The following is a 27,427-nucleotide window of genomic DNA, read 5'->3' as shown; positions in this document are numbered from 1 at the left end:
ATAGATATTGCCCAGGAAATCTCCAGATCAACCCGTACCCAATTTTCATAACTGATGAATGACTCTGAAAGGCACAGTGGGTGGTGGGTATTTGTATTGTGTCTCCTTACAAGCAGGGATTGTCAACCAGAGTTTCCTTCGGCTTTGAAAGGAACATTAATTTTTGCATTCATTGGAAGAGCAACCCACACTGTTGTATACTGTTACCTCGTAAATTTCCCCCCACCACTCCTAGTAGTGTCTAATTATAAAGCCAGGTAATGCTATGATAAGTTCTGCTGGTTAGTAGAGATGTTTCTAATCCAACTGACAAATGTCCTCTGAAACACTTGAGTTCTTAAATTAACCTGATAACTCATGCTTCATAAGAGCCAGTAAATATCTCTGTTCATTTTGGCAATCCAAGGAGATTTTTTATAAACTGGAAAGGGTAAGAGATGCAGCTCCAGTTCCTGGGACAGCATTTGACATACAATGACCTTACCCAAGGAAAAGGTATTCTTCCCTAGAATCTCAAGGCAAATACATGGCTCATTATGTATCATTAGGTTGTGTGTATACATTACAGAAAAGGGTGTTAGGGAGAGAGAACTCATGTTTATTGAACAGCTATTATATAGCCAGCAAGTGATAGGAACTTTATACAGGCAGGCTCACTTCATACTCACAAAGATCCTGCAAGGTAGGTAGTATCAACTTATCAAATTCATTCAACAAATAAAGAGATATAGTTGATAACACTGTACTGTATCACTGACTTTTGCTAAAAGAGTAAAGCTTAAATATTCTAACCAAAAAAAAAAAAGAAGTAAATATGTGAGGTGATGGATGTGTTAATTAACTAGATGGGGGAAGTCCCTTCACAATGTGTACATATATCAAATCACCACAGTGTATACCTTAAGTATCTTACAATTCTGTTTGTTAGCTATACCTCAGTAAAGCTGAAGTGAAAAAAAGGAAAAACTCAGAGGAAAAATCAACTTGGCTTTAGGAGAAGAGAGATTTGAGCCATATGCGTTTCAATATGCAGACTCCGGCACAGTGGGCATTAACCAGTTATAGTTGGAATCCTTCAAAACCTTCTATTTTCAAGAGTTAGCCTGCCTTTTAGTTAAGAGACCAAAGGGAAAGAAAGGAAGTTATATGGGACTAGTTGAGATCATAGCTATCCCTTCACAATTTTTTCAGGGAAAATTTTCTGCTGGGTTCTGTTTTGAATCACCACAGTTTGCTGTATCTTATGTGGATAAGATGTGTTGTGTCCCATGTGCATCAATGAGAAGATACACTACTTTGAAATGAAAATGTGAAGCTCAGACTATTTTGCTCTCTCTTCATCATAAACAGTATGATTTCAGGTATGCTTGGTACTAAGTTGTGGAGTATGTGTGCCAGTGTGTGTGTCAATCCAAGGAAAACTCTAAAAGCCATTTTGCCTGTAGTATTAATGAATACACTTAAGACCACTCAAGCAGCATAGTTTCTTACTCACAGATCTGGCAGTGAATTAGACTGGAACCAAAATAAAGTCAAGTCAGTCATCATGGGGTTAACATCCACAGAGTTACCGGGCCTAATACTGATTTTAAAATAGTCAAATTTACATATCAAGTTATGACATGAATGCTTTCATTATGTTTTTTAAAAAGGCTTTTCACTTATCAGATACTTCTTCCTTTTTAACACACCGATATTCAAGTACAGGTTAAATTGTTTACCTGTCACTTCACCTCTGAGGTGATATAGTTAGGCCATGGAAAAGTGCTATGAATAATTATACTGCACATGGCTATATGTAACCCAATTGCCCACTCCCTGGTCATACCCAAGCCCCAGGCCTTCACTATTTCAGAAATAGTCTTTGCTGTGACTCTCAGATAAAAGTGATTTTATTCCCCTTCCTGGAAAAGAAACTTCAGTGCCCCTATAGATAAGGAGATTCTCTGTGGACTTAAATGTTACCTTTTAATTTTCAGCCTCCCCAAGTTCTCTGTCTCTACTCTGTCTCACTTATTATACATGTCATTCTTATTTTATATCATATTATTCCACCAAAGCAATTACTTACTTTTCAGAGTCCTACCAGCAAAACATTGTGACTTGGGTGAATTCCTCTAAAACCTGTGAGAGGTGAAAAATATTTCTAACAGTAACTCAAACTCTAGAAGCAAAAAAAAAAAAAATTGATAAATTTGACTACATAAAAATAAAATTTTATTTGCTATACTAAGACACACAAACACACACACAACCATCACAGCAGAGTCAAAAGGCAAATGACAAACTAGTCAAAAATATGTGCAATTTGTATCATAAAGAATGAGTATCCTTAATATATAAAGGGCTTCTAAAAATAGAGAAGAAAACAATTAGTGATACAATAGAATAATGGACAAGAGATATGACTTGCAAGATCACAGAAAAAGAAATAAATGCATGTGGCTCTCAAATACATGAAAAGATGCTTCATATCACACATAAGATAAATTAAAATCCATTGAGGTAGTTTCTTACCTAATAGACTGGCAAAATTCAAAATTTTATTATTATCTACTAGTGATACAAAATCTAGACTCTAAAGGACAAAAAAATCTACCTTCATAACTTATAGGAAAAAAAAAGAGCAAGAGATAAAAATGAAAGCTTTTTTAAGAAATTTAAGATATACATCAATCAGTTGCAAAATTTGAACCTTATTTGGATTTCAATTTGAAAAGTTAAAAACACAAGACAATCAGGAAAATTTGAACACTAAATGATTATGAAAATAAATTATTGGTCAAATTTATGTGTGATAGTGATATTGTGGGGTTTTTTTTAACTAAGTCCTTATATTTTGAAGAAAGACACTGAAATATTTATGGATAAAATGATGTGATGTTTGGCATTTGCTTCAAAATAAGCCTGGGCAAAGGATGAGGTGATATTTATAAAACAAAATTGACCATAGTTGATTATTATTTAAGTTAAGCAATAACTTCATTGTATTAATCTCTACTTTTTATGTTACTGAAATTTTCCATAATAAAATTTCTAAAAGAACATCAAATATACGTTAAAAATATAGTTGATAGTCTGAAGCACATCTTACCATAGTGTATGTAAAATATTTTAAATTGTGATATGAAAGGCAATGCCTGTACCAAACTCTGAAGGTCTGAAGTCAAAGATGAGGTTTATTTTTTCAGGATTGCATAATAAACAATTTCTAGCTCAAGATCAGACCTTTGTTCCTTCAGGTCCCTTAGCCATTTCCCATCACTTGGACACTCTCCCTAAGTCCTCTTTTCTTGTCTTCCTCTTTACTCTTCTTTCTTCTTCTTTGTTTACTTTACTTTGAGCCCCCCGAACTCTTCTCTCAGGAAACTACAGAATTTTTAATGCACAATAAACTTCTTTTCTTTTTCTCCTTACTAATTGACGGGTTGCCCTGAGAACCATCTTTCCACATGCAAAGTGATCATGAACTTGTTCCTTTTAAGGAACTCTCCCCTCAAAATTAAATCAGCCCTCTGTGCTATAAATCCATTGCTTTATGTATTAAATAGCTGTATATTCTCAACATCTTAGTCTTTTGATATAGTCATTGACTTGTACCATTCATATACCAGAAAATCAGTTTGTTAGGGATGATTGTATCACTTCTACTTAACTTTTTAAATTTATATTCATTTTGTTCACTATTAAGAAAAAATATATGACATAGATAAATATATATTATATATAAGAAAACTATATATCATCAAAGTAACAATTATCCTTGAGTAGTTTTGAATTAAAATCATCACATAGCATATAATAAAGTCCTCATCTCTTATGCTTTAATTTTTTAAAAATCACTATAAATTATTTCCACTATCTTTTTTCTCAATCTTCTCCCAAATTCTTTTTTGAGACATTACAACTATACAAGTTTCAACGCACTAGAAGATTTTTATTTGGCTTTTTAGTTAACTTTACCTGTAGCAGTTTTTTGTAGTGTGCAGAATTATTCATAAGTGCCATATCAAAAGTCATTCCTTATTATTTCAAAAACATTTATTGAGTTCCAGACAATATGTTAGTTCCTGACAATACCAAGTTATCACTTTGTTCCCCTGTATCCCTAAGGATCTCCTGGCAGAGTCCAGTCTCTTTCCAAGGGTGCACGGCTATAAAATGCAACTCCAGCTTCCCCCACAGGTTCTGTAGTTTGGACCAAGAAGATGCTGTTGATTCTTTTCTATGTTTATTTCGTGCACGAAACCCTTGCCTCTTTTGGAATTCACATATCTCAGAGATGTACACCATTTATTCCTGGGGAGCTGTTCACTTATTTTAAGCTTCTGAGACAATCATTTTTATATTATTTCTGGAAAAAAAGTAAAATGTGTTTAAGGAAAGATCCCCGAACACGAATACAAATTTCTACCCTAAACTATTTCTTAGTTTAAATGCTGGAGAATGACATTCTTGGAAAGGCTAACTGTAGATAGGACAGCCATTTTTAGAAGAAGCTAGAAACAGTATTATAACTTTCCAGAATGGCCAACAGTGACTTTGCTTCAGTGACGTCATGTGTCCAATATAAGCTATCCTCACCTGATAAGTCTTGAAATACATTTTCGCTGTAGTACAAGGAAATTTGTTTTCACCATATGCACCTTAGCTGATTAGTTAATAAATTCACTACTATAATTGAATGTGAAATAGGAAAACAAGCCTAATTCCTCTTTCCTAGAAGCAAGTTCTTTTTGAGAAATGGCACACCGTTTAGCTGGTTAGTTTGGAAAGGACTCAATAACTTTTTATTTGAGCCCTCCCAAATACAATAGCAACATTATTTCCCATGGTTTTGGTTCTTTCCTAGTTCCTCTTACTCTGAAATTTCTGACTTAATGCAAAAGCTCATGTCACACATTTTAGTCCTGAGGGAAATTACTGTGACCTGTTTTTTTACTTTCTTCAGGGAGTTTATTTTTCTCCACTTCCCCCTCCCCCAATTGTTGGCTATTTCTTACCAGCTACACTCCTCTAAATCGTCCTCCTGGCAGGGCATGCCAGCTGTCTACTGAGGATGCATCTAATCTTGGCCCTTGTCATTTGGCCTTTTTAAAATGGTCCCAGTTTAAAGTGTTGTGTAATAAAAATAAATAGGTTTGCCTCCCTGAGTGCTATGACTCACCCTCATTAAAGCCAGTGCTGCCTTAAATGACACTGATTTTATCATTCTCTTCAGAGTAGAAAAGCTAACACGTGTGTACTTTCCAGAATCAGGGACAGAAGATTCTTGTATTTTAGTAAATCCACATTTAAGGACCACATGCTATATGCACACATCAGGATAGTGTGATCAAGCTGCATAAAAAGAAAAAAAAACCCACCAACGATTTCATCCCAGCATATTTAGATTTAATATCAACAATCTGAAATCCACAAATCTTTCAAGAGTTGGTATTTCAGGAATTCCTTCAGCTCCGCATTCTTGGCATTTACAATCCTGAACAGAATCTATATTTTAGTTGCTTTTGCTTTTCCGTGGTCAAGTTCTCCTTGACTCCACCTGCATGCCTCTCACAGCTCCTGCTACTTCTTTGAGAAAAAGTCCTCGGTGCCTGATATACTTCTGCATTTTCCCCCCTTATGTCCAGGTTTCTGTAAATAGTGTATAAGTTGTACTTCAGTTCTTTTACATTATAAATCATTAACACCAACTGGCAAATATTAAATAACTACCTCTGTTGGTTTGTTCAGGACCTGTCTGAGTAACTTATTTTGTACAGGAATGAACATCAATCTGAGGGAGGAAGGGTTTATTAGAAATTTGATTTTGATCATTTGTTTTATGCTTTCCTATGATATGTTATACAATTTATCCTAACACATTTTCCAGTACATTATCTACATATTATATAAGGATAAGTTAAAAAAAAATCCCTGCCTAGTACTGACAAAAGTTATCACTAATTAAGACAGAGGTGGCACTTTTGGGGAAAAAAACAGGTTTTTAAAAATGTATCATAAGCAAAATCAACTTATTAGTAGTTTTCCCCTAGGATTCAAGTAAATGCTCCCACTTTAAAACTGAGTCTTTGGGCCAGTGCTGTATGGGCAAGTCATTTGTTTCAGCGTATGCAGTAATCCCAGACTGTCATCTGCCAGTTGTCACACATCAGGACATTTGATATTGACAGTCCTTCTAAAAGGGGAGCAGAAGGCTGATTGACAGTTTGCATCAATGGCCAAGTCCACGCACTTAGAGGGCAAAATTATAGGGCTTTAAATATGTACACCAGAGAGCAGATAAAATAAATAAAGGAAATTCTAAATTATAGCTTTACATGTTAAAGATCAGGATTCTTTAATAGAATGGTCCCTCTGTGGGTCCGTTTATTTGGCTCTTAAAAGTACGATTCCTTTAAAATAGAAAGTTAAAACAAAATTCAAGGTGATCCATTAGCATAGATTTTGCATAAAAATAGTTCTCTCACCAGAAAGAGAAATGGTCAAGGTTCTAACATAGTTTCTCAAACTGGTTTCCCAGAATCTCTGGAAAGCTTGGAAGGGGTCAGGGCACACAATTTCAGGGTTAAAATTTTCACAGTAATGTTTCAAATTTGTGTCTTCATTTTGATGATGGTCTCTTTAAAAATTACCAATATAGAAGTTCTCTTTTGTGGTATATACACTTTTTTTTTAAAAAAAAAAAGACATTTTTATAGGTTTGGAGGTCTTCAAGTAGTTTATTTTCTTGCCTTTTTTAAAAAAAAGGGGGTCTATACATGACTCAGGTTTGATACATGCTTTAGTAAAGAAAATAAATTGGTTCCTATGTCACAGAGCAGCAGAAACTGAAGAGAGAATAAAGACACAATAGAAGCTATCAAAGAAAAATCACACTGGAGAGAGTTAAACAGGCAAGGATGGCTTTATTCAAGACTTGTAACAAAGGTTATGACTATTGCAATAAGGGAGAGAGACTGAACTCAACTCAGGTGAAATGAAAGCTGGGCAAGTTTTTAAGCACTGAGGCGAGCTAAAGAGAGTAAGTGCTGGAGAACGTACGGCAGTTGGTCAGTGTGTTAGGCCATCTGTGTATTTGGTGCTAATTAAATTTAGGTTCCTACCTCTCACTGAGACTGAGAGATAGGAGCTCAGTCTTCCTTGATGAGTACATTTTAAAGGGATTGCTCACAGTTCCTTGAGAAAGACATTTTTGAGCTGTAAGACTGGCGAGGCAAGATTTACATCTCAAAGTGGCAGAAAAAGAATTTGCAGGCAACCCGTTGCAAGGTTGCTAAAGTAAGTGCTCTAAGAAAAGGGAAGTCTGGGGCTTAGAGACAGAAATCTATCAGTTAGTCGAGCGGAGGGGGACATTAAGACCATCTTTGTTACCATCTTTCAGAGGAAGAGAAGACAGAAAATGGCAACATCACAGGGGACAAATACAAGTTATGGATTAACTGAAGACAGTACATTTCCAGAGGTCCAGAAATGATTTATTTGATCTATCTTTACTAAATAGGCACTTGAAAATGTGTTTGAGTAAAGGAAGAAAAGAATGAATGTATGAATGAATGGATGTGCCCTAGAAGTATATGGCACTATTTTCCAGAATTCATCCTGAAGGGTTTCTTGCCTCTCTCTTTCCCTTCAATGAACTGTGCATAAAATGAGACAATACTCATGTTTTAGATGCTAAATGAACTAAAATTAATTTTTGTTTTTATCTTTAGTTCATTAAATTTCTGTAAATGTTGTTTTAAAATTTTACAACTGTGAGCAATGGCTGAGCAGGAAAACATAGATTCTGAAATAGGCAAAGTAAAGATCTTTTCCTTAGAAATATGATACCCCAACCAGAATGCAACCTCTTGTGATAGAGAATTTGTTACAGGAGAGTTACAAAATGTTCTTCTGCCAAGTTTCATGAAAAGTTCTAGATTGATAAAATCCACTGAATGCATTTTCTACGAGCAAATATTATTAAGCTTGCTTTAGTCCTGCTGTATCCGAAGCACTGAGATGAATAATATGGTTTCTGCCCTTTAGCATTGACAGTGTAGTGGGGAAAGAGACAAATAAACAAGAGATTGTCACTAATGTGGCAGGAGAGAACATAGAGGAATACACATCCCTCTGGCTCAATACCTGCAGAGACTACAGATTACCGTGCCATTCATCATTCAAAATGTATTTATTGAGCACTGTATGTAAGACATACTTGTAGGTCCTGGGATTTAGCAGTGAACAAAACAGACAACTTTCAGAGTTTATGTTATAATGAGTGGAACAGACAGTGAACAACCAAATATGTAACATAAAGTCAGGATAATGATAAATGCAATGGAGAAATTAAAAAGCCTGGAAGGAAGAAAGAGAGTAACAGGAAACTCTTATTTTAGATAGAGTGTTTAGGGAAGACTTTTCAAGGAGATAAATTTTGAGCAGATGTTAGAATGAAGTAAGGAAGCAAATCGTGCCAGTATATGGAAAAGAGCATTTCAGGCTGTGATAATAGCAAGTGCAAAGGTCCTGGGGCAGGAGCATGTTTGGCATATGTCAAAACATCAAGAAGGGCCAGTGTAACCAGGACAAAGAGAGCAACAAGAAGACTGAAGGAAATAAACTAGGAAAATGAGCCAATGGACAGATTATATAAAATCTTATTAAAAAAATGGTAAGGACTTAGGACTTTATTCTGAGCATGATGGGTATCAATGGAAGATTTTGAACAAGAAATTAACATGATTCAGTTTTATTGGAGCTGCTCAAGACTTGGGTGAAGCTGGTGGGCTAGATAAGGAAAGATTTCTAAAGACGGAGAAGTCTTAATTTCTTCTAGAAAGACTCATAAGAGCTAGCCAAGTGAATAAGTTCAGCCGGGGTTCTGGGAGTAGGGGATGCGGTAGAAAAATGTGGCAGGCAGAGGGAGCGGCATGCATAAAGTCTGAGGGCAGGAGCCATGGCAGTGCCTTGACTGGGCTGTTTATTCAGTATGTAGTACTAGAGGCACAGTGTCAAGGGTCTGTGAGATTTCAACGATTGGCTAAAATGTTTGAGGTAAAAAAAAAAAACAAACCTTTTTTTTTCTTTTGGTTATTAAATAGAAAAGGGGAGGCATTTTTAAATCAGAACAACCAATAACTATATTAAAATATAGTAAAAACTTAAATGTAGACTCCTCAAAAGTAAGAACTTAACCTGTTTTGTTCCATAAAGAATTTCAGTACCTACAACAGAGACTGGACTGTGTTAGCCGTCTAATAATTATTGAATGAATTAATAAGTTTAACTCAGTTTTATATAATGTGGCATTATGTCAACCAGTCAACTGCAGCTCTGCTCACATCTTTACTGTTATTTGTAAACTATTTTTCACATGGAACGTCAGTTTACTGTAACATGTCCAATAAGACATAAATCTCCAAAAGGAATTATTCCTAGGGCCTCTGAGAGTCTTTAAAAGAGTCTGTATCCTAGAAACCAGCAGGTAGTTAGAGAGTGTGGCACGAGTGGGTGGAACAGTAACAAATGGATCTGCAGGAGACAGGCTGTGGAAGGCTTTGCAATGCCGTAATGAGAAGCATCAGATTTCATCCTGGAGGGAATACAGAGCCATGAAAAAGTATTAGGAATGGAGTCAGAGTCACATGTTAAAAGGCGCACTCTTGTTTTCACCTTGACAATGGATTAGATTGAGATAAGACAGCAGTAATTATCAGGAGACAAGGTAAGAAGATGGTTGTCCCAATCTGAGGGTAAAATGAAGATGGATTGATCCATAAGGTCATGCCCATGGGAATAATGAGAAAGGAATTGACTTAAGTCTATTAAGGAGATGATATTAGTAGGAATTGGTAGCTAATTAGTTGTAGAAGTAGAAAGAGGGAAGCATTATGAATAACTCTCTGGATTGTAGTTGAGTCACTAGTTGGATGGTACTGTCTGTCTTACAGAGGAGAAGTAATGGAGGAAATGTTTATTGAATGAATCGATTGATTGATTAATAAAAAATTTCTAATTCATTTCCAAAATTAACCACCAATTGGGCCTTGTGTAAATTACTTTAATCTCATTTCCCTCATCTGCTAAACAAGGGCAATTGTATCTACTCAGCCTGCCTCACAGAGTTGGCTTGAAGAACAAATGTAATATTGCATTTTCTAATTTTGAAAATACTTAACATTTTATACATACAAAATATTACTTGTTATAAGGCATGATTTTTCAAGTGGACCTTCTTGAACCCACTATAAATACATTTTTTAAAGGATATTACAAATGCTGTTGAATCAGTATGCTTCTCCCCATCTCATCCTCAGCCATTATCACTATCACGAATTTTATGCTTAACATTTTCTCACTTAAAAATAGTTTTATTTATATGTGCATATATCCTCAAACAAGATATAATAAAGTTTTTCTTGTTTTTGAGTTTCATTCAGCTGATAGCATCCAGTCTTAACACACCTTGCTTTTTAGTCAATATTATGTTTCCATTATTGTTATAGAATTGTGTATAAAAGCAAAAAAAATACAAAATAAAACTAGAAACAACACAAATATCTCCCCACAAAATGACAACTAAAGCATGATATAGTCTCCCAAAGGAATATTAAATAGCAGGAAAAATTACAGTTGAATATAGCAATAGAGAATATGAATTATTACTGACTTTGAAAAACTGCAAGAAGGCATGCACATATAATGAATAATACTTTTATGAATTCTATGTAGTTAAAAATAAAATAAAAGTTTACTAAGAACGGACTTTCTATGATGACAGTGCTTAGTAAGATTTTAATAGTTATGAACAAGGCAGGAGATTGTCCAGTGAGAAGAGTCCTGACGCTTTCCTCCTGAGGTTTTCCTTTTGCCTTTGTGTAATCCCACTGAGCACTGCTCACTTCCCACCACCATTAGCTGCCAGGGGTGCTGCTTTCCTTTTCTAAAGCCTATGCGTGGATTAAGAATTTCTGGATATAGTAGGGTTCAGGAGCTAGCTGAGCTGTTTATTTTGTCCCTCTCAAGGACAAAGGCCAATTTCATTAAAATTAAAACATTACCTGGCTCAAATCTTGGGAGATTTAGTGTTTTATTTCAATAAGGGAAGCTGCTCTATTTCCTTGAGGTATTTTTTTAAACATTTATAATTTTCATATGCCCTAAATTAGATCCAGAGCTATAGAACTTATTGTTTAAGCTCTATAAATAGATGTTAAGTGTTGTAGTGCTAGATAATAAATCCTATGAAATCAAGTTATTAAAAATATTCATGTCTACAGCTAAGAAATATTCTGTTTGATTTACATATTTCCTTCCTGTATCCTCAGTATTTAAGAAGGACAACAATGATTGCTAAAATATACCAGTCCAGGTCAACACAACTTCCCTTTGACCCATACCCATTAAAAAAAGTTAGAGTTTAAATTTTTGGTAGAAAGACAAAAGAGGAAGTCTTATTTATTCTTCCAGCTCAACGTAAGCAGCATATTCCTCATCTAAGACATAACTTTTAAGTTTACTAGTATTACAACATTGCTTCACTTGTCATCTATATGTATAAATAGGTGTGTAGATATCTATATGATACATACAATTACCATGTGTCATGTTATAATTATACATATCATAGTTTATTTAAATCAATATTCTATTTCCACTGGTAATAGTTAACACTTATGTAACTTACACTCTGCCAGGCGCTATTCTAAGTGCTTTGCTGTTAAACCTTGTAACCCGTGAGGTGGGTAGTCTTATAATCCACATTTTGCAGACGAGGAAACTCAGACCCAAGGCGTTTAAGGATGAAGATCAAGGTCACAAAGTTCATAAGCATTAGGTTAGACCTGGGATTCAAACCCACATGCTGGCTCCAGGGTCTGTGCTCTCAAACCTGACCTTATGTCGCCTTTACCGAATGGCTTTGTTAAATGAAGCCACTCGAAACATCAGTGTGGACAGTTAAGCTAACAACTTGACCCAAAGAAGATATTTTGAGTTTGAGTCGTTACTTTGAAAATTCATCTTCAAAGTCTTTTTGTCTTTATTAAATAGATGCAATTTTGTTTATTTCCCATTAGCAATGCCTATGGGACTGTGACCTCTTTCAGCATAAGGACCATTCAACTATTTCTACTCTCCTGAACCGGTCATGCACTAAAAAATTTGTTGAAAAGATAAGTGAAGGAGCAATGCAACACGTTGACTACTTAAAGGAAGAGTTTGGGGTAACTGGATGGTTCAGATTGAAATTTTGTTCTTGAGAAAGACTAAAATATTTTTATCTGAATTAATCAGATGGATAGGCTATATTAATCTATTTCATTGGATCAAAAGAAAATTGATGACTAGTTTAATGATCTTAGTATATTAATTGTGCCCTGGAATCATAAACTACCATAGATTATTCTTGTGATTATTTTAACAGAGTCCAAAAATTGAACTTGAAAATGTGAGTAAATAGTATTCTGATAACAACATCATTGTCTAACAGTGATTTACAAAATTTTATTCAAATATGAACATTTTTGACAGTTACTAAAGTCTGTTAAAATATTACAGTATATTTAAAATCTACTAAATTACCAATTCCTATTAACAACCAGTTTAAAAGGTACAAAGTTTTCAATTAAAAATTTGAAGCATTTGCTGTTGTGTACAAATAAAAACCCCTAGCATTAGTGAAATATAGCTAAATATTAATCCTCAAAATATTTTAATGGAGGTAAACATAAGGGAAGCATTTGTAGGGTTCCCATCTTTGTCATCCAGCACTTACAGATACAAAATACACATAATAAAGGTAAGTCAGATTCCTACCCCACCAGTCTCTGTATAAGAAGTCTGGCCCTGTTGTCACAATGGCTCTGTTCAATCAGTTAATATTTATCACACTGTTGTTATACAGAAGGCACAGTACTGAGTTCTCCATAATAGCACATTGCGTGTAAAGGTAGTTTAAAGTGCTTCCAGCCTTCACAAGTATTGTCATGTTTTGAGTTATGAGGTAGGCAACATTGGCGTCCTTCTTATCATGTTACAGATATGAAAACTGAGGCCCAGCGTGGTTAATTATACTATCCAAAGTCCCAGAAGTGGTGGTGAAACTGGGGCTACAAAAGCAATAATGGTAATAATAAAAAAGGAGAGAGGGAACAGAAATAGCCCATCAAAATGTTCTGCTTCATAAAAGTCTTGATTTGAAAGCAATGTTAAATGGCTTGGTCATACATGGAATACACACCAAACTCACTTTACTATTAAGGGTTAAGTTTCTTTTGATTAGTACAACAGACCAACTTCCAATAATAATACTCTTTTTAAGTATAATTGACATATTCTTATATCATACTTTTCTCTCTTCTTGCTTAAACTTAATAGAAAAAACAATCTTCCAAAAAAAAAAAGGCACCCAAAGAATAAATAGGGTATGTAATGAGCAACCATTATACATGATTTCTTCACTCATGTGGAACCCCTATAAGCCGCTAATGAGTTCACCACTTGTGAGGTACTAAGGCCTTTTGTTTCAACCAGGTTAATCGTATTTTATGACCAACCATTATGTCTCTTCCATTCATGTATACCACTATTTCATTGCTAGGTACAGTATTCATACTTTATGGTCCAATTTATTATTTGGCTGCATCTGAAAACCAAGACTATATGAATGTTTTATTTGATATGCAAAATACACTAAAGTTACTGTTACTTTTATAAACATGTAATAAATCCTATAAAAAGGCATATTTTAGAAAAATAAGAAAATTGAGTAGGGAGTTCTTAAGCTTTCCCATCCTCAGTGTCAATACAGTGAGCGTGCAAAAATTCATCTGGCCCAATATTGATAGTAATAATGGCTCCTATTTATTGAGAACCTTCTCTGGATCTTACTCTTTATGCACATAATTTTATATTCATCATTTCAGCTAACTGAATCTTCACATTGGACATATACAATAGTTATCATCACTTCATAGCTGAGGAGACTGACATTCGCAAGGATAAGTAACTTTTCCATGTTACAGAGCAGCAAATTTGAGTTTTATTCCATCCTGAACACACTGTCTACTACCTCATAGTTTTTCCTTACCCCTCCTCCTTTCACCCTCTCAGATCAGCTCGCTGAGGTTCTGTCTTAATTCCTGCTCCATCATCTCTGCCACTCATTTATTTAGTTATTTAGTGTCTATTTTAAACTGGAAGACCTTTCTAACGAAGTGACATCTGAGCTGGACCACAAATGACATGAAAAAGACACCAGGTGATCTGGGGCTGGGCGTTCCCAGCAGAGGGAACACCATGTGCCAAGGCCTAAGGCAGGAACAGGTTTAGCATGTTCAAGGAATAGCTGGAATGCCAGCAAGGCTGAAGTTCAGTGAGCCGAGAAGAAGATGGTAGTAGGAGATGGGGGTTGAAGAAATAAACAAATACCAGGTTCCATAAAGCCAAACAGAACCAGAGACACTGAGTTTTAAGTGTCATGGAGACCACTGGAAATGTATGGAAATGTCCCAGTCTTATCGCAGCCAGTTTAGCTCATGTTTACCTCAAGCTGCCATCTGCTATCCTATAGTGATGGAGCAGCCACCTCTACCATCAGTTACCCTATTAAAATTGCTTCTGTTTCTTGTGGGTTTACCTGACAGATTCCGCCTCCTGATACTGATGCCAGAGTCACATTAGTTTGGTACACATTTGGGATGCCTTGGCACTTCCCTGAGTCTGCTGTACCTTTCATTAAAATTACCTTTACTTTCTCCACCCTGACGCTACTAATCTCAGGTATTAGAGGGGGGAGAGGGTGGGAGATAATTCTCTTTGAAGTGGGGCTAACTGACACCACTTACTAAACTCTGTAAGAAATATTCACGTCTTTAAAGGAGAAATCATGTTAACCCCAAATGAATTTTTAATCTGTAGGGTGTTATAAGTTCAATAAAGTGTGACTTGAATTATAATAGGGTGACTAGGGAATCACCACATATACACCACATATAATTCTGCTTTTCAAGTTTCTTGACTTCATTACCTTCTAAACAGTTCTTTAAAAGCTCCAAAATTTTTCCTACACTCAGTCTCTCAGCTGTGGTATTGGGAAGAGGGAACCAATGAGAAGAAGAGGATGAGTCAAAGGCAACTATTTTTAAGTGCAGATTAGTTGTAGGTGCATAAATACAAGTATATATTTATGCAGAGAAGGTATAAAAGCCCATTTCCAGAGAGAATGAATTCTAATATACAATGAAAAGCTTCAATATTAATTAAAATTTGAATCCAAATATTATTCATAAAAAATATTCCAAGTCGTTTCTATGGTCTTGAAAAGTAGTTATTATTTCTCTAGTGTTTTGCCCATAATTCAGTCAAACTGGTTAAGGAAAAGGAGCTAGGGAAAGCAATTATTTTATTATACATGTATTTGAATGTAGAGGCCTGGTAATTACTTTAGATTTTATGTAAAGATTATCCTTTAGAAATTTTCATACATTTAAAAAATTCAGAAATTGTACTTCTCCTAACACCTAACATTAAGAAGTAGCTTTAGTGACACCAAAAATCAAGAAAGAGAGAGACGTAGGAGCCGGGAAAAGTGGGTGCAGCCCAGGAGAGCAGTGAAAGGAAGGCCCAGAAGAACTGCTGGGCAACAGACTAACAGGGCAGCAACTAAGCCCAGATGAGGCAGGAAAAATGGGAAGACATTTTGGGGGAAAAGGTCATTTCTGATATGACAGAAAGTCTGGGAAAAAATGACAAGGTCATAGAGCATAAGAAAAAAAGAAATGTAACAAGTAGCGCCATGAAAACCGAAATTAAAACAGTAAATAAATAAATAAATAACAGAAAATAAATAAAACTGAAAGTTTTATCTCCATCGTGTGCAATAGGAACAGGCCTAATTATGTAAATATGCGTCATTGATTTAACTAAAAGGGCTATATAATTATAGAGGAGAATGTGTGAGGCAAGGAGTTGAGGTCATTTATCAGCTAGATTTCTCGTCTGTCTTCTCGGGAACTGAATACATGTTTCAAACAGATACATCAAGAAATGGTCTGTATATTAATAGAGATGTTTGAAATACAGTAAGAGGGTCAAAAGTGATCCCAGCTCTGGTTATAATCACTAGACTGTCTCCTCCTGTTTCCTCTGACGTGCATGACTTGTGTCTGTACTAGAATGTATCCCTATGGAATTTCTTTTTTTATTATTCCTTTTTTATTTTTATTTTTACTTGATTGATTGATTTTTTTAAATTGAAGTACAATCAATTACAACATGTCAATTTCTGATATACAGCACCATGTCCCAGTCATGCATATACATACATATATTCGTTTTCATATTCTTTTTCATTCAAGGTTATTACAAGATATTGAACGTAGTTGCCTGTGCTATACAGAAGAAACTTGTTTAAAAAATCTATTTTCTGATGTCAGTCCCATTTATGGAACTTTAAAGAATTGCTCAGATATAGTCTTACTACCATATTGTCTCATTCATTCAAGAAACACATCTAATGCTTGCTATATACTCGGTAGTGTGGTAGGTACTAAAACTATGAATTGGTAAACTTAATAATGAGAAATGGATTATATTTTTTTAGTTAATTTGGCTTTACATGTAGATAAATGCAGGGGGAAGCAACTAAAAATGTGGTATGTGGTATGTAGGGGGCAGTTTCAGAGGTTTTCTGTTGACTTTGAACTGGACCCCCTGTGTGTATCTTTGAACAAAATAAGCAAACCAAAAGAAAAAGAGACAAATAGAAATATAGTTCCTACTTCTTTGCTGTAAAGCATTGTTAGAAAGTTTCTGGACTAGGGACCATAGTTTTAGTTATTTGTTCTACAATAATCTTTCTATTTCCATCAGTTACTCTAGATACACATTTCATAAAAAAAAACTATTAGCATTAAACTGTTGGAAAACAGTCTTGGTGATATTTCTAAAATGCATTTTGGATCATATCAGTCATCTAGTTAAAATTTTCCAGAAGTTTTACTTTGCCCATGTGATTTCTTTTCCATATCTTACCCTTCTTTTGCTGCTTTTCCTTCCTTCCCCTTCTCTTTTTTCCTTTCTTCCCTAAACTAGTGAATGAGACAGAGTAAGGCAGGCATCTGTGCATAAGAGTTGCCCAAAGCGGAGAGTCAGGGCCCAAACGGGGTGAGTAAGGCATCCACACAGCACTGAGGGCAGTCTGGCAATGAGGGTCTGAATCCCATGAGGAGGGAAGAAGAGCCATCTCAGGGTCCATGCTGAGCCAGGAGAGCATGTACATGAAAGAAGGGGCAATATAAGTTATAAAAGATTGGTCACCAACAGGAATGCTGATCAAATACCTTAAGTTATTAAGGAAAATGGAAGTCGGTTTCCCAGTTTTTGAGAGGAAGGCTGCCGATTAGCAAAAGGAGACACCTAGAATGAACCCTACGGTGTTGCACTGTAATCGGAGGTACATGTTCTGGTTATCTGTCAGTGCATCACAAATCATCTCCAAATGCAGTGCTTAAAAAAAATTACAATCATCTTGTTATTTCTCATGGTTTCTGTTCATCAGGAACTTGAAAAGAGCACAGTGGGACAGTGTATCTCCAGGAGCTCAGGTGCAAAGACTTGAAAGCTGGGGATGACTTGGCAGCTGGGAGTGAGAATCATCCAGAGGCTAGAATTTGATGCTGGCTGTCAGCTGGGGTCTCCACTGGGGCTGTTGACTGGAACGTGTCCACCTGTCCTTTCCTTGTGGCTGTCTGCTTTTCCATAGGATGCTGACTGGATTCCAAGAGCAAGCATCCCAAGAGAATCCAAAAGAAATTGTATAATCTTTTAAGTGCTAGATTGGGAAGCCCCACAGCCTCATTTCTGCTATAGTTACAAGTATTAATCAGCTTGAGATGTCATAAGAAATACAAAAGAAGGGATGGTTTAAGCAACAGAAATTTATTTTATGCCAGCTTTGGAGACTGGGCAATCAAGATCAGGGTGCCAGCATGGTTGGGTTCCGGTGAGATAGCTGCCTTCTTACTGTGTCCCTTCGTGGCAGAGAGAGACAAGAGAGTACACTCGTTGGTGTCTCTCCACGTAAGGGCACTAATTCCATCATGAGGAACTCACCCTCAGACCTATTTAAACTTAACTAATTCCCAAAGGCCGCATTCCAAATACCATGAAACTGGGATGTTAGGGCTTCAATATATAAATGTGTGGGGACACAGTTCAGTTCACAGCAACCCCTGAGGCCAAGGTAGGAGACAAGCTTGGCACTCACTTCTGGATGGGAGGAGCATATACGTTATATTATGCAAAGATCATAAGGGTCATATGGAATGGGAGATCTTGTTTCTATCTTGGAAAATACAATCAGCCACATACATATATACACACACGTGTGTGTGTTTGTGTGTATATTCCATAACTATGTCCAATGAGAGAGCACGAGAGCAGCAACTACACTCTACTCCAACAGCAAGGAGCACACCTACTGCCCAGATCTTGACTTCCAAATATGACTCATCATTATAAGGAACCAGGGCTCCTTGGACAAATTGCTGATTCAAGAGCCAGAGAAAACACAAGATGAGTTTAGAACCACTCATTGTGACAGAAATCAAAGAATGATAAGGGATACCAAAAGGACACAGGAGTCAGCTTAAAGGAACTCCGCTGATCAACTCTGGAACCGTTTGGACATCAAAATAAATAAAGTAACCAATTATAATTCATTGAATTAAATAAATAAATAAGATGCTTAGTGAGAAATGGGATGTGTACATAGTTTCAAATGACCTCCCCATGCAAATATTTATTGTGTACAAAAGTAGAATAGGAATTTCACAGTGAGGAATCCTGGAAGATACCATTTTAATCCAGTGATCAAAGTGAACATCATCATTAATATGACTCATTAAAATTACACGCCACACATATGCCATGAGAAAAGCACAGCCCTCTTCTGTGATGTCCCTGCAAAAGAATGTGTAACTTGAGATAAGTCTTGAGGCAGCATCAGCCACCAAACTGAGGACCAGTTACAAAATGACTGGCCTGTAATCTTTAATAGTGTCAAGGTTATTAAAGTCAAGGAAAGACTGAAGAACTGTTTCAGACTGGAGACAACCAGAAAGACTAAATGTAATATGTGGTTCTGAACTGGATGTGTCCTCTGTAAAGAACACCATCAGGACTACGAGAAAACTTGAATGGAGCCTGAAAGTTATGTGACAATAATGTAGCAATGTTGATTTTCTGATTTCGAGATTGTGTTATGGTTATGTAGGAGAATATCCTTGTTTTAGGAGACATAGTAAATAATTCAGGGGTAAAGGTGCATCAGGTCAGCAGTGTGCTCCTAAGTAGTTCAAGGGGAAAAAAAGTTTTTTGTTATGTACTTGTGCTTGTTTGTAAACGGAAGATTGTCTCAAATTATGTTTTTTTAAATTACAAAGCTTAGTAATCATTCAATAATTGCTTAGCATCAAATCCACAGACTTTCCTATTTTGTTATCTTACCTTGCATCTTACTGCTTCCCTGGCAATAACCATGTGTTTTAGCTGCAGAGCTGGTCAAGCCTTCACTCATCCTTTTCCAAAAAGACCTTTTTCTCATCTTTCTCCTGGAAAAATCTGTCCTTATTCTTTATGACCCTTTGAAATGCTCACTCACCTGTGGAACCTTTGCATTTCTCCGGAACACATTCACGTGGCCCTCTATTCCCAGCACTTTCATGTATTACTGTGTGTGAACTGTTATAATACAGGGCACATCATGAAGGGCAGGCCTGCATATATTTATCTTCACATTCCCAGGGCTCATCACCATCCCTAGAATGTAGGAGCGGCTCAGTATATGGTGTTGGATGAGTAAACAGTAAATTAATCAATAAAGTGTTGAAACTGTTTGTTAGGACAGTGTTTCAGAGGTGTTCTGTTATCATTCTTAATCTTCGTCATCATACAAACTTATGGATGTATAATCTTTGGGAGAGCCTTTAGTGGTCCTATTATATGTGTATTTCATTACAAGTTTCTTCATAAGTTTTGGAGAGAATGACAAGAAGGAAGGAAGTAAAGAAGGAGAGGGAGAAAGGGAGAGAGAGAGAAAGTGGGAGATAGGGAGAGAGGGAAGGAAGAAAGGGAGCGAGATTAGAAGAAGGGGGATAATCTTGAGTTTGGGAAATCCAGTGAACTTGTCAGACATCATCTCTGACATCTGGTCAGCACGGCTGCTTGGGCACAGTAGACCAAACACCTGTTTTAGGACAAAACACCTATTTTAAGGTAGACAAACCCGCATGTGACCCCCCGACTCGGTCATTTTTCACTTATGTGATCTTGGGCAAGTTAGTTTTAACCTCTGTGGTTCTCAGATAACATCATCTATTAAATGGAAACAAGGCCATTAAATCCATAGTTTTATTGTGGGGATTAGAGGGACAGCTTTAAAATAAGAGTTCAGCATTATGCTTGGAATATTTTAAATGCTTAGAAGGTGGCAGCTAATGTTTTCATGATACTTAAAATGTTGATGCTCTATGTTATCTGACTGTAAGCTATCACCTTGTTATACTTTACCAATAAGTTAAAACACTAGAATAAATATTTGAAAATACAGAGCACCAAAATCCTACTTTTGAAAAATCCAACGGTTGCTTTTTTTTTTAATCTAAAAAAAGTTGTGTTTATGATTGCAGGTTTTATTTTCAATTTGGTTATTTTCCAAGTCAGATGAATTTCCAAGTTAGTTGTGTAGAGAATTGGACATTTTGCACATATAAAGCACCTTCTTTGGTTTTGACAAGACGAGAGGTATATTGTGCTTAGTTCTTAGGATCATTTTCTTACTTTTCAGACAAAAGGTTTTCTGCTGCTAATCTGTCAGTCTTAAATCTCATGGGATATGCTTTCTTCAACCCTTCTCTCTCTTGTTTTTTGAGTAAATAATTATATGATGTTTTCCTGCTAATGCATACATTGCTCTAAATCAAAGCTCTCTAAAAGAAAAATTTACATGGAAATGAATCACATAGTATGCATTAATGGTGTTTTGAAATAATAAACAGCAACTATACTGGCTTTTAGCCAAGTCAAACTAAAAAAAAAAAAATAAGGTAGAGGTTACTGAGTTCAGGCTGATGTTATTTTTCACATCACTTCTCTTAGAGTGAGAAAATCCAAGAGGAGTAACAATAAAATCCCCCAAATTGGAGACAACAAAAGAATTAGAAGAGTAAACCCGAGATATCCACACTTCTAACTTTAAGGTCAAGGAGAGAGAAACCTAAGCATATAGATTCATTCAAAGTCTTATTTGTCTGGTTTCCTTTAACCCCCAGAAGACACGTGACTTTCTATGGTGTTGATATTCACATTCCTCACATGAATCGCTGAAGGAGTTTCGGCACGCATCTCTCCTTCGGTTTTCACTCTAAACAAGTCAGCAATCACTGTTCACTCTTTTGAGTTTGAAGAACTTTCCTTTTATGTGCTTTGAAAAGTGTTGCATGAAATTGGAAATCTCCAGAGTGTTGTTTATGTTCAAGGACCGATTTAAACAATGAGGAGACATCAGGCTTGGAAGAGTCTTTGAAAACAGACAATCTATATCCTTTATAAAGAGAAGAAAAGTATTATCTGAAAAACGCCGTGAGTGGTGAATCACAGAACACACATACCTCAGTCTAATTATCAGTGGTAAGTCCCTCTCCTCGTACTGTACGCTGTAGTGCTGCCCCTTTAACAGGACCCGAGAGCTGCGCTTAGCACTGTGGATTTCAGAGGGCACCTAACAAGCTACCCATATTTTGGAAGCAGTGAGCAGTAGGATTAATGAGTTGCTTAGCCGCCCTCCTTTGAATGAGTATTTATTGATTCTGACAGAGGCACAGGGAAGTGGGCGATAGAGAGTAGGTCACATACTTCATCTGGTTCTCTGCCTTAATCTGTTTGTGAAAATGAATTAAGACCTATGGCAAATTAGACTGTGCAGGAAAGACAGGACACGGATAAAGAGAGAGTATTAACTTTAAGAAAATCCAGTTTTTAAGCCAGATGCTATTTTTATAATCTAGGATTTTAGGCACACATCGCTATTTTAATATCATGCGTATGAATACATTCACAAAGTTATATGCCGTTTACAGCCTTAAAAACAAGGTTCTCCTAACTTGCAGCACTGTAAACTCAATATCATGTACTGGGGTCTGGAAAAAAAAAAACAGAGATTGTGTTCTTTTAGTCTCATACATCATCGCCAATAAAAGAGATTTCTGGGGTTCGACCGCAATGGCACCTTTGTTAAAGATGCATAGTCGGTGGAATAGACCTTATTTCTCTACAGCTGGGAAGGCTCTGGAAGTCCAGCAGAGATAAACATTTGCCACGTAAATGAGACATAAATGACTTAGAAGAGAAGATGCAATTAATTTGTGTGTGGAGGGGTGTTTGCTTGCTTGCTTTTTTATTTGGTTTTATTTTTGGTAACACATGCTGTTGACCAAACCAAATTTTAGGTTAAGAATGAAATGCTCCTTTGGTATCCTCTCATTTCTTGTGGTCTTTGGTTTCTCTTGTTTGATGGAGTTAAAAAAAAACCGTACAATGAAGGCTACAGTCAGCTAGGTGTCCATGTGGCTCTTACTCCTGTTTTTTAGTTTCCTAGGGCAGCTGTAACAAAGTACCACAAACTGGGTGCTTAAACTAACTGAAATTTATTGTCTCACGGTTCTGGACGCTAGAAGCCTGAAATTAAGGTGCCAGCAGGGCCATCCTTCCCCTGAACTCTACAGGGGAAAATCCTTCCTTGCCTCTTCTAACAGCTGGTGTTGCCAGTGGACCTTGGCTTTCCTTGGCTTGTAGACACATCACTCCAGTCTCTGCTTCTGTTGTCACATGGCCATCTTTTCCCCTAAGTATCTCTGTATTTGTGTTCCCTTCTTCTTATAGGGACACCAGTTATAACATACTAAGGGCCCAGTCTATTCTAATATGACCTCATCTTAACCAATTACATCTACAAAGACCCTGTTTCCAAATAAGTTCACATTCTGAATCCCTAAGGGTTAGGGCCTCAGCATATCATTTTGAAGGACACAGTTTAACCCATACAACTCTCAGCTGTTTTCCTCCTAAACCTTACATGTTTTGAGTGATACATTTGCATGTCAGAGGGTGAAAAGCACATTTCGGTGAAGAACAAAGTTGTAAGAGTACTTGAAGTTATGTTTGAATTTCATGGCCTCACTTACCTTCTCAATCTAATTATAGCATTCTCACTTTGTTATATTTAGAAAATTGTAGAATATTTGAAAAACGGAGTTTCCTAGTTTATGATTTACTTGATGGAGTTTTTAAAATAGCCTGAAATTGATTATTCTGGTTTACCAAGTAATTGCTAATAAATCAGCACGGCTTCCATACACCCCTAGTTTGTTCTCTTTAGATGGGCTTGAAAGTCTGATTATAAACCAAATGCCTATTATGTGCCAGTTCTGAGCAAACAGTTTTTCATACAAGCTCCCTAAAATCCCATTATGTCGGCATTATTCTATCCATTTTACATACAAGTAAGGAAAGTAATTATAGTTACACAAAGCCAACTGCCGCTTATAAAGTGTTAAATGCAGAAAACTCACCCTTTTGAATTCTTCCTGAAGCCAAGTAACTGGCTTCACTAATTTTTCCTCACTGACTTAACTGGATGTTTGGCATTATGTACAGACAGATTTAACACTTACTGTTTTATGCTTGGGCTGTGCTTATTATAGAGGGAAAAATTCACCCTCAACTTACCTTTTGGAAGATTTGCTTCTCCACTAGTCTTTTGAAAGACTAGTGAAAAAAAATCTGCTTTTTTTTTTTAAGTTAAAAGGGATATAACTTTATTTTACTTAATTGTTGAGCACACACTCAGCATTGCAACCCATTATAATGTGACAGTGCATTTGTTTACTTAGTATAACCAGTATCAAATTTAATTCAAGCTACATAAACTTTTAATTTTAGAATTAATATGACATCCTGATATTTTTAAGACGAAATCCCCAGACCTGGTCCATTTACAGGAACCTGAGGAAATGACTGACTGTTCTAATGGTAAGATTTAGCTTCTATCCATGTGATACCCTCTTTCTTCTCTCCCTGTTCCAGTCATCTCCATCCATGATTTGTCACTACATGGGAGCAAGGGGAGGTTCTGTTCATCTCTACACACTAAATGATATTCAAACTCCTCATCATGGTTTATAAGATGCTGCCTGGTCTTAACTCGGTGCCGTTGTCCCGCTTCCCTGCATACACCACATGGCCCCACCGGCCTCTTTGTGGTTAGTTCCTCAACAAGAGCACGTTCGTTCCCTTCCTGGATGCTCCACTCCAGCCATTCCCTCTGCTCTTCCATGGCTGCTCCGTCTATCACAGACCTCAGCTCAGATATGGAATACTTCTCACGGATGTCTTCCTTGCTTACTCTTTTTAAATAGATTCCATCCATGTCATTCTCTAACTTCCTGCTGCACTGTTTATTTCCTTAAGAACACCTAACACCTTTTGTTATTTGTTTGTTTACCTGTTGTTCCAGTTCCCTGTCTAGACTGTAAGCTCTGTGAATGCAGACAATATGTCTGTTTTATTGACCACAATACACCCAATTTCTGTCAGTGCCTGGCACATACTGTTTACTAAATATTTATGGAAAAAAACAAAAAGGCATTTAACACTTGGTTTCCCTTTGAACTCCTGGTGCATTCTTAATCCTATTTTTGTTTTTAGCAGTTTGCCAACTACTGTATGACAAGAGTCAAAGAAATAGCAAGGTACTGGATGTGCTACTTTTGCTGTTTGTTATGTGATTGTTTGAGTGACAACATTAAGATTTTAGGAGTTTTATAGTTGACTGACAGCACTTTTAAAGACAATATTTGACCACACACATCCATCATTATATTCTAAGAGTCACAAAAATTATTGGTCTTCTGCTTGTGTCTTACATTTTATGTGGGCAAAGTGGGAACATAAGAGGCAAAAATCAAGTTAATAGTGAACCCCAAAGCACAAATTAAAAAAAAGATGACTCTCCATCCCTTATGAAAAATAACACAAGAAATCGGGGGGGAAAGTGTAGCTATAAAAATTGTTCATACATTTCATAGATTGCTGGAGAATTTTAATGTTGATATAAGTACTACAAATTATGCTTCAATTATATATATGATATGGTTGAATTGGTGGCTACTCTCTTTATTACCATCAGTTAGAGTATCAAATTGCTTTCTTATAAACTATTAATGTGAGAGATTATTCTTTTTAAAAAAAGACCCATGCTCATTGTTGGCTATTTTTCATACCTCTTCAAAACCCAAGCCCATCCATAATGATTTATTAAGGAGGCATTCCCTACATGTTAAATACGTGAGTGGTGAGTAAATGTATGCCATTAAGTTGAGAATTGAAATATAAGTAGCGGTTGTGTAGTTGTGTGACCTTCCCTGAATCTGACCTTCACCCTGAAATACAATGCTGAGGAACAGGCACCTTGGGGATGTTTTCCAGCTTTGCAACTTATTGCCACTTAACCATTTTTCCTATAACAGGTGAATAATATTACTTCTCTCATTGAGAATCCTTCAGTCTGTGTGTGCAATACTTCATACATCATAAGCACCCAGTTAGCTGGTTATTGAAGCTAATTATCCGGCAGGCTGATAAACCAGATGGCCATTTGCTATCTCTTCCAACTCCTTCATCAAATAACTTCAAACAGCTTTTTAAAGGTCCTGTCTGGACAAGGTTCTCTAGAAACTATAGTGATATGCAAGATATAAGTAAGTTCAATAAGAGCTAATAAAATCCAAAAACATATGCCTGATTTATTCCACAGAGAACAAAATCTCCAATGACGATTAGAAAATAATAATGACAGGTCTTGTAGGAAGTTACTGATAAATGTTATGCTTTGACATTATCTAGCTACGTTCAGGTATGCAGTGGCATCTTTTGTCCATTTAGAGGGCACTTTTTTCTTTAATTTTACCTGTAGGGGTCTCTGGTGTCACAGGGCAATCTTCCTCTCTATTTAGGTTTTGATGGGTAATTACCTGCTGACAAGTAATGTATTGTCGGAATAAGGTAATACATTCTTACGATTTACTATTCAGTAAGGAATTCATTAACATAAAGATTATGACCTAGAATATACCCTTGGGAAAATTTCATGTTGATATGCTTTTATTTGGAAGGTAAGTCATTATGTTTGCTAGTGGAAAATAGTTGACAGAAACTTCATTTTTAACTTACCTCTTATTGGATATAACTGTGGGGTTCAGTCAAATGACAATGAGCCAAGAAAAGAAGTGAGTCATTCATTTAAAATTCATTAAACGGATATATCTTTGAATGTCATAAGAGGTAAGATTGTCCTAAGAAAAGTGCATTATGTAAACCTAGTTAATAAAACTAACTTTACACGTTTATTAGATAATGTTAGGAAATTCTAAACAGTAGCCTTCATTTCATTCAGCTGTTAATATATTAGAGCTAGAAGAGACGCTTTCCAGGAATTATTTAGTTGAAATGAAACCTTAACATTTCACCATAACACAATTCAATTTTTGTATTCATCTAACTAATTCCTGTGTATATGGTATTTTCCTAAGTATCAAGTGTTGATTTTTTAAAAAACAAGTTTCTAGTTGGTGAAGACTGCCTGATTAGACTTATTGTTGATTCTGCTTCTTCTCTTTGAACCAATGTTAAGATGCGGACATTGGAGATAAATTGGACTAAATCAAATATTCTCCCTTTTCTGGAACAAAAAATAATGTCAACCAGAGAGACACCTTAAATGGGAGATGTCTCCACACAACTTCTGACTGGGGAGATGTGTCGTTCACAGGCAACTCTAATTCAGCTGTGTTGGTCAGAGCACAGTCCAGGGAATTCATTGCTACTGTGTTTAGTTTTTTGTGGGGAAAGATAATAAATGTGACCAAAAGAATAAAGGATGTTTAGTAATCTTCCACTAAAGTTTAGATGAGCAATATAATCAGTTCAGAGAGTTTGTTTTTATAAACCTGATTTTCTTTTCTTTAAAGCCCAAATTGGTAGTGAGACCATTCTAAATCTGTTCAGATTACTGTGTAACTCTATGATGGTTAGGACTTGATCCATTAGGTTTTCACAAAATTAAATAGGATTTTAAAAGTTAATTTTTTAATTCCTTGGAAATTTCTTCATAACCTTTCTCTGTTTCACAATGATAGGCAAACAGTAGCTTGAAGTTGAAATGCAAGTGAATTAATTCTGAAAAAAATGTATTTGTACTAGAACTGCAAATGTTTGACAGAAATTGGAAAGTGGCTCTTAAAGAAATTCTCAGCAGGAGAACCCTAATTTGTTTTAAGATTTACTTCTAGTGGCTTCTCAGACCAACAGGACTTTGTTT

The 27,427-nt window shown here is 36.1% G+C and overlaps 1 long non-coding RNA gene across 2 annotated transcripts in view; it reads left to right on the top strand.

Moving 5' to 3' along the window:
- Nucleotides 1-12,159, top strand: part of LOC116278760 (uncharacterized) — a 565,251-nt gene extending 553,092 nt beyond the window's left edge. For both annotated transcript variants that reach the window (XR_004188091.2, XR_012074328.1), the window contains exon 11: nt 12,069-12,159. This is a non-coding gene — a long non-coding RNA (uncharacterized lncRNA). The remainder of the gene's footprint in view (nt 1-12,068) is intronic.
- The last annotated feature ends 15,268 nt before the right edge of the window (nt 12,160-27,427 follow it).

The sequence above is a fragment of the Vicugna pacos genome, chromosome 7 (assembly GCF_048564905.1).
Source record: "Vicugna pacos chromosome 7, VicPac4, whole genome shotgun sequence".
In the NCBI taxonomy this organism is placed as follows: domain Eukaryota; kingdom Metazoa; phylum Chordata; class Mammalia; order Artiodactyla; family Camelidae; genus Vicugna; species Vicugna pacos.
This window is presented reverse-complemented; position numbering and strand designations above follow the sequence as displayed.